Consider the following 8,322-nt stretch of genomic DNA (forward strand, 5'->3'; position numbering starts at 1 on the left):
TGTATTTAAAATAAATTAATGTATATAATATATAAGATATATTCATATTAATAAATAATTCACTTAATATATTTTGATTTTAATATTATACAAAATAAAATTTAATCTAATTTATTTTTATGTATATATTTTCTTATTACATTCAATTAAAAATTATTATAAAAATCAAAGTATTTTTATATAATAATAGATAAAAAAATTATAAAATAAACTTGAAAGAACAAAAGAAAATAAATTTTAAATGAATGACATGGGACTTGAACCCATGCTTTGAAGTATAAAATACCACTCTTTAACTAGTGAACTAAAAAGTATATTTGTCAAAAATTTTAAACATTATATGTCATATATTTTAAGATTTGAAAATTTAGGGGAGGCCAAGGCCATTCTGGTGCCCCCTAAATCCGTCTTTGTCAACAGGTCATAAGATTCGAAAGGAAAATAAACCATGTAGAAACAGGAACAACACCAAAACTCAAAGAGGTGCAAAAAGTAAAAAGAACTACACGAGTACGTTATTTCAAAAAAGAAGCTATTCATACCCAAGATCGAGCCACCCGACCCGAGATGTTTAGCGACAGAGCAACCGACCTCTTCAGGTCCGACTATCTGACCTCTTCTCAAAGAGCTCGGCCAAATTGTCAGGAAAGCCCAGTAAAGGACCCAAATAGAGGAACACGACCCAAATCCAAAGGCAGCCCAAGCCTATAGAGATAAGGGCGATTCCCTTGAAGATACGAGGACCTCACTCAAAGATAAGATAAGATAAGATAAGATAACTAACTTATCTTATCTAAAAAGGTCACTCCACACCATTATAAATACGCTGGAGCACCCAGGTATAACTCATACTCTGATTCTACTCAATACCTGCTTAATACCCTTGCTAACTTAAGCATCGGAGTCCGTTGTAGGTACCACCACCCTCCGATGATAAAGGATCAGCAGCACCCCCAGTTCGACAAGTCGGATGCAGCCGCTCCGGCTGCCACCAGCAAGTCGGACACGACAGCGCCGACCAGTGCAGAAGATCTCGTCCGAGATCGACCTACAGTTTCAGGTAATTCTCGGAACATTGGCGCCGTTGTCAGAGAACCTGGAAGTCATCCCACGACCATGGCGGACAACCTTGACAATGATCACAACTCAGGTCTAGAAGATAGAACGCCACACAAAAACGTGGACACTACGCCCAAAGATACCCCGCAACCTAACGGAGACAAAATTCACCAAACCCGGGAGCCCTTGAGACGCTTCAAGATCGTTTAAAACAACTTGAGAAAGAAGTCCAACACCAGCGAAAAGCTGGGAAAGACCTACAGAGGGAGATAAGGCGACGCCGGAAATTGGAGGACAAACTCCTAAAACTCGAAGCCGATCTCAAAACTAAGGCGACTCGATCTACCCACGAGGACAGCTCCCGCAAGGACCAAAATCCATTTACCAAGGAGATCATGAAGACCGAAATTCCAAAAGACTTTAAACTCCCATATATGGCCTTATATGATGGCACATTTCAGAAGTCGAATGTACCTCACCGACGCCTCAAACCCAGTCCGCTGCAAAGCTTTCCCGACTACCTTAACAAAAATGGCGATTAAGTGGTTTGACAATCTACCCCCCCAGATCCATCTCAAGCTTCGACGACCTAGCCAAGAAGTTTCTAGCCAGATTCTCTATCCAGAAAGACAAAACCAAGCAAGCCCCAAGTCTATTAGAAATCAAACAAAGAGATCGGGAAAGTCTCCGCAACTACGTGGAAAGATTCAATAAAGCATGTGTAGACATACAAAGTCTGCCTACAGAAGCGGCCATCATGGGCCTCATCAATGGCCTACGAGAAGGGTCTTTTAGCCAATCCATATCAAAGAAGCATCCCACATCTCTAAATGAGGTACAAGAATGAGCAGAGAAGTATATCAACATGGAGAAAAACGCTCGACTAGGAGAGACCTCAAAATCCGGATCCTCCTACTCTTCCTGAGATAAGGATAAAGAATCCAAGAAAAAAGAAGATCGACATGGGGAAAAGATAAAAAAATACCACAATTATACCCCTCTTCGGATATCCCTTGTGGATGTCTACAGAGAAGTATGCCATACTGAAAAGATACCTCCAGCTCGACCACTCAAAAGCATAAAAGGAGGAGGAAACCGGGCAGAATATTGTGAATATCATCGAATCTATGAACATTCCACCAACGAATGTTTCGACTTAAAAAATATCATAGAAAAACTGGTGAGGAAAGGAAAATTAGATCGGTATTTGGCGAGCCGAGCTGACGATCCCAGAAAAAGAAGGGATGAAGATGTTGGACGGGCAGAACGACCACCCTGTACACCCGAGAGACATGTCCATATGATACACAGAGGATTTGCGGGAGACGGGATCTCCAAATCATCTCGCAAAAGATATATCAAATAGGTATATCATGTTGAGGGAAGAGAGGAAACACCCGACATCCCCACAATTACTTTTACCAAAGAGGACGCATCCGGCATCATCCCAGAACACAACGATCCTATGGTCATCACTATCGTATTGACAAACGCAAATCTCCACCGCACACTGATAGACCAAGGAAGCTCCGCCGACATACTATTCAAAACTGCCTTTGACAAACTCGGCCTAGAAGAAAAAGAACTCAGAGCATATCCGAACAACCTATTCGGACTGGGAGACACCCCAGTTCAATCACTTGGATACGTCTCACTACACATGACCTTTGGAAATGGAAACCAGTCAAGAACACTCAAAATAGACTACATTGTGGTCGACATAAGCTCAGCCTACAATGCCTTAATAGGTCGGACAACATTGAATAAGCTCGGTGCAGTAGTGTTGACTCCACATCTATGCATGAAGTTTCCAACTACAAAAGGAATATCTACAATAAAAGCAGACCAGAAGACGGCGCACCGCTGCTACAATGAAAGTTTAAACCTCAGAGGCAGAGGAGAAGAATTCCATACAATCGAACTCGGTGGAGCTCAGAGGCGGGAAGAACGCTGCCCACAATCCGAAGGTGAAGTAGAAAAAGTCCAGATCAGAGATATCCCGGACCAAACAACCAATATCGGTACAATCCTAAAAGGAGGCATAAAAGAATCACTCGTACAGTTCTTGCGAGATAACGTCGACCTTTTTGCATAGAAGGCTGCAGACATGCCAGGTATAGACCCCAAGTTAATGTGCCACAAGCTAGCAGTCTACCGAGGATCTCAGCCAGTACAACAGAAACGTAGAAAGCTCAGGCCAAAACGATCCCAAGCTGTGGAAGAGCAGGTACAAGCTCTACTGGAGGCAGGATTCATAAGAGAAGTCACTACCCACTATGGCTAGCTAACGTTGTCTTGGTGAAAAAATCAAATGGGAAGTGGCGGATGTGCACTGACTACACTGATCTCAACAAAGCCTGCCCAAAAGATCCTTATCTACTTCCAAGTATCGACGCTCTGGTAGATTCCTCCTCTGGGTATAAATACCTCTCGTTTATGGATGCATATTCGAGATATAATCAAATTCCGATGTATCCACCTGACCAAGAAAAAACATCGTTCTTAACCCCAAAAGCAAAATACTGCTACATTGTCATGCCATTTGGACTAAAAAACGTAGCAGATACCTATCAGAGATTGATGAATAAGATCTTCATAGATCACATCGGAAAAATCATGGAAGTATATGTGGACGACATGTTAATAAAGACACAAAGCGAAAAGACGCTGCTGTCTGACCTCACCCAAGTATTCGACACTATAAGAAGGCATGGCATGCGACTTAATCCTGCAAAATGCACCTTCACAGTAGAGGCTGGCCAGTTCTTGGGTTTTATGCTCACACAAAGAGGAATCGATGCAAATCCGGATAAATGCCGGGCCATACTCGACATGAAGAGCCCGACTTGTGTCAAGGAAGTACAACAACTCGATGGAAGGTTGGCAGCCTTGTCCAGATTTCCAGCTGGATCAACAATAAGATATCTCCCCTTCTATGCCACTCTAAGGAAGGGAAAGATGTTTGAATGGACAACGGAGTGCGAGCAGGCCTTCCAAGATTTCAAAAGATTCTTGGGACAGCCACCTATCCTAACTCGGCCTTGGGAATGAGAACCACTTATATTATATCTTGTAGTAGGAAGTCGGGCAGTAGTCTCAGCATTAGTCCGAGAAGACGACAATGGGCAACAACCTGTATACTTAATCAGCAAAGCGCTACAAGGATCCGAGACGAACTACCAAAAAATAGAAAAATTCGCCTATGCTCTCATACTAACCTCTCGACGACTCCGTCCATATTTCCAAGCTCACATCATTAAGGTTCGGACCAACCAACCCGTAAAATGAATTTTGCAGAAAACAGACCTAGCAGGCAGAATTTTACAATGGGCAGTCGAGTTGTCTGAATTCGACCTTCAATATGAAGTCTGGACAGCCATCAAATCGCAATATCTAGCTGACTTCATTTTAGAATTTATAGACACTTCGAAAATTCCTATAGAATGGAATCTTTATGTGGACGGTTCCTCAAACAAAACTGGAAGCAACGCAGGCGTCATCATAGAAAGCGACCAGGGAACCCAAATCGAACTTTTCCTAAAATTCGGGTTCCCTGCCTCCAACAACCAAGCCGAGTATGAGGCACTACCGGCTGGTTTCAAGTTGGCTAAGGAGGTTGGAGCTCAAAAGCTCATCATCTTCAGCGACTCACAGGTAGTCACTTCACAAATAGCAGGGAGCTACCAAGCCAAAGAGTTCACCATGAAAAAGTACCTGGACAAAACCAGGGAACAGCTCGGACAACTTGGGAAATACGAGTTTCGCCACATACCCCAAGAACAGAACGCCCGAGCTGATGTACTCTCAAAACTAGCCAGCACCAAACCAGGGGGTGTTCATACCCTGGGTCGAACTGTCCGACCCGGGATGTTCGACAGATAAAGCGACCGACCTCTTCAGGTCAGGACAACCCGACCTCTTTTGTAAGAGCTCGGCCAAGTCTACAAGGAAGCCTAAATAAGGGCCCAAATAGAGGAACACGCCCCAAATCTTAAGGCGGCCCAAGCCTACAGAGAGAAGGGCGGTTCCCTTAAAAGATAAAGATGACCTCACTTAAAGATAAGATAAAGATAAGATAAGATAACTAACTTATCTTATCCATAGAAGGCCACATCTCACCATTATAAATACACTGGAGCACTCAGGTATAACTCATACTCTGATTCTACTCGATACCTGCTTAATACCCTTGCTAACTTAAGCATCGGAGTCCCTTGCAGGTACCCCCACCCTCCGGGGACGAAGGATCAGCAGCACTTTTAGTCCCACAAGTCGGACACACCAGCTCCGGCGACTATATACCAGCCAGACACATCGGCTCCGACCAACACAGAAGATCTCGACCGAGATTGACCTACAGTTTTAGGTAACCCTCGGAACATTGGCGCCGTTATCGGGGAGCCTGGAAGTCATTCCAATACCATGGCGGACAACCATGACAACGACCACGATTCGAGTTTGGAAGATAGGATACCACACAAAAACACGGATGCTATACTTAAAGATACTCCAGAATCCAATGGAGACAAAAATTCATGAAATCCAGGGGCGATAGAAGCACTTCAAAATCGATTGAAGCAACTTGAGAAAGAAGCCCAACATCAACGCGAAAAAGAAGAGGATCTACGTCGGGAGATAAGGCAGCGCTGATAAATAGAAGATAAGCTTATGAAACTCGAAGCTGATCTCAAAACTAAAGCTACTCGACCCTCCACAGAGGATAGCTCTCAGAAAGATCAAGATCCATTCACCAGGGAAATTATGAAGACCAAAATCCCAAAAGATTTCAAACTTCCGGATATGACTCTATATGACGGCACCTCGGACCCCAAACACCATCTCAGCAACTTCAGAAGTAGAATGTACCTCACTGATGCCTCAGATGCAGTTCGCTGCAAAGCCTTTCCAACAAGTCTTACCAAGACAGACATTAGATGGTTCGACAACCTACCCCCAAAATCCATCTCGAGTTTCGACGACCTGGCCAAAAAGTTCCTGGCTCGATTTTCCACACAAAAGGACAAAGCCAAACACGCACCCAGCCTACTAGGGATCAAGCAAGGAGATCGGAAGAGTCTTCGTAACTACATGGAAAGATTCAACAAAACATGCATGGATATACAAAATCTACCAACAGAAGCTGCCATCATGGGTCTCATAAACGGCCTACGAGAAGGACCATTTAGCCAATCTATATAAAAAAGGTACCCGACATCCCTAGACGAAGTACAAGAACGGGCGCAGAAGTACATCAACATGGAGGAAAATTCTCGACTTGGGAAAGCCTCGAGGTTCGGCTCTGCATACCGAGAAAAAGATAAAGAATCCAGGAAAAAAGAAGATCGCTCCGGAGAGAAAATAAAAAAATATCATAACTACACCCCCTCTTAGGGTGTCCCTGGTAGATATTTACAAAGAAGTTTGCCATACGGAAAAAATACCCCCAGCTCGGCCACTTAAAGGCAAAACGGGAGGAGGAAATCGGAACGAATACTGTGAGTATCATCGAGTCCGAGGACATTCCACCAACGAATGTTTTGACTTGAAAAACGTCATAGAGAAATTAGTTAGGGAAGGAAAACTAGATCGGTTCCTGGCCAACCGAGAGGAAGAATCAAGAAAAAGAAGAAGGGATGAAGATGTCGGACGATCTGAGCGATCACCCCGCACACAGGAAAGACATATCCACGTGATACACGGTGGATTTGCTAGAGAAGGAATCTCCAAATCATCCCGCAAGCGACACCTCAAAGAAGTGTATCATGTCGAAGGCAAGAAAGAGGTGCCAGACATCCCAGTAGTCACGTTTACCAAAGAAGATGCATCCGGAATCATCTCAGGACACGACGACCCCATGGTCATCACAATTATATTGGCAAACGCCAACCTCCACCGTACATTAATTGACCAAGGAAGCTCCGCCGACATCCTATTCAAAACTGCCGTCGACAAGCTCGGCTTAGAAGAAAAAGAGCTAAGAGCATACCCGAACAGTCTGTTCGGACTTGGGGATACCCCAGTACAGCCACTGGGATACGTATCGTTACATACAACCTTCGGAAAGGGGAACCAATCCAGAACACTTAAGATAGACTATATCGTGGTCGACGTAAGCTCAGCCTACAATGCCTTAATAGGTCGGACAACGTTAAATCAATTTGGAGCAATAGTTTCAACTCCACATCTATGTATGAAATTCCCAACTACAGAAGGGATAGCTACAATAAAATCAGATCAAAAGATGGCGCGTCGCTGTTATAACGAAAGTCTAAATCTCTGAGGCGAAGGAGGAGAGTTCCACACAATTGAACTCGGCGGAGATCAGAGACGAGAAGAACTCCGCCCACGACCCGAAGGAGAAATAGAAAGAGTCCAGATCGGAGATACCTCGGACAAAACAACTAATATTGGCACGATCCTGAAAGGAGACGCAAAAGAATCGCTAATACGGTTTCTACGAGATAATGTTGATCTCTTCGCATGAAAAGTTGCCGATATGCCAGGCATAGATCCCGAACTAATGAGCCACAAGCTGGCAGTCTACCCGGGATCCCGACCGGTACAACAAAGACGAAAAAAACTCGGGCAGAATGGTCTCAGGCTGTAGAAGAACAAGTACAAGCACTACTGGAGGCAGGATTCATAAGAGAAGTTAAATACCCACTATGGCTAGCAAATGTCGTCTTGGTGAAAAAATCAAATGGGAAGTGGCGAATGTGCACTGACTACACCGACCTCAACAAAGCCTGCCCAAAAGACCCTTATCCCCTCCCAAGCATCGATGCTTTAGTAGATGCCTCATCAGGATATAAGTATCTCTCGTTCATGGACGCGTACTCAGGATACAACCAGATCCTAATGTATCCACCAGATCAAGAAAAACCTTGTTTCTCACACCAAAAGCGAATTATTGCTACATCGTAATGCCTTTCGGCCTTAAAAACGCGGGAGCCACTTATCAAAGGCTAATGAATAAAGTCTTCTCAAACCACATCGGAAAAATCATGGAGGTCTATGTGGACGACATGTTGATAAAGACACAAAATGAGGAAACATTACTAACCGACTTGGTTCAAGTGTTCGACACCATACGGAAGCACAACATGTGACTCAACCCGGCTAAATGCACCTTCGCAGTAGACGCAGGAAAATTCCTGGGCTTCATGCTCACACAAAGAGGAATAGAGGCAAATCCAGATAAATGCCAGGCCATACTCAACATGAAAAGCCCGACCTGTGTCAAAGAAGTCCAACAACTCAATG

The 8,322-nt window shown here is 44.0% G+C and overlaps 1 protein-coding gene across 2 annotated transcripts in view; it reads left to right on the plus strand.

The window, feature by feature from the left end:
• The window catches only part of LOC107478936 (short-chain dehydrogenase TIC 32 B, chloroplastic), a 78,680-nt gene extending 72,546 nt beyond the window's left edge, over positions 1-6,134 (plus strand). For both annotated transcript variants that reach the window (XM_016099090.3, XM_016099091.3), the window contains exon 9: positions 6,122-6,134. The gene's annotated coding sequence lies outside the window, so the exon portion shown is untranslated. The remainder of the gene's footprint in view (positions 1-6,121) is intronic.
• Positions 6,135-8,322: the final 2,188 nt, after the last annotated feature.

The sequence above is a fragment of the Arachis duranensis genome, chromosome 3 (genome assembly GCF_000817695.3).
Source record: "Arachis duranensis cultivar V14167 chromosome 3, aradu.V14167.gnm2.J7QH, whole genome shotgun sequence".
NCBI classification, from domain to species: domain Eukaryota; kingdom Viridiplantae; phylum Streptophyta; class Magnoliopsida; order Fabales; family Fabaceae; genus Arachis; species Arachis duranensis.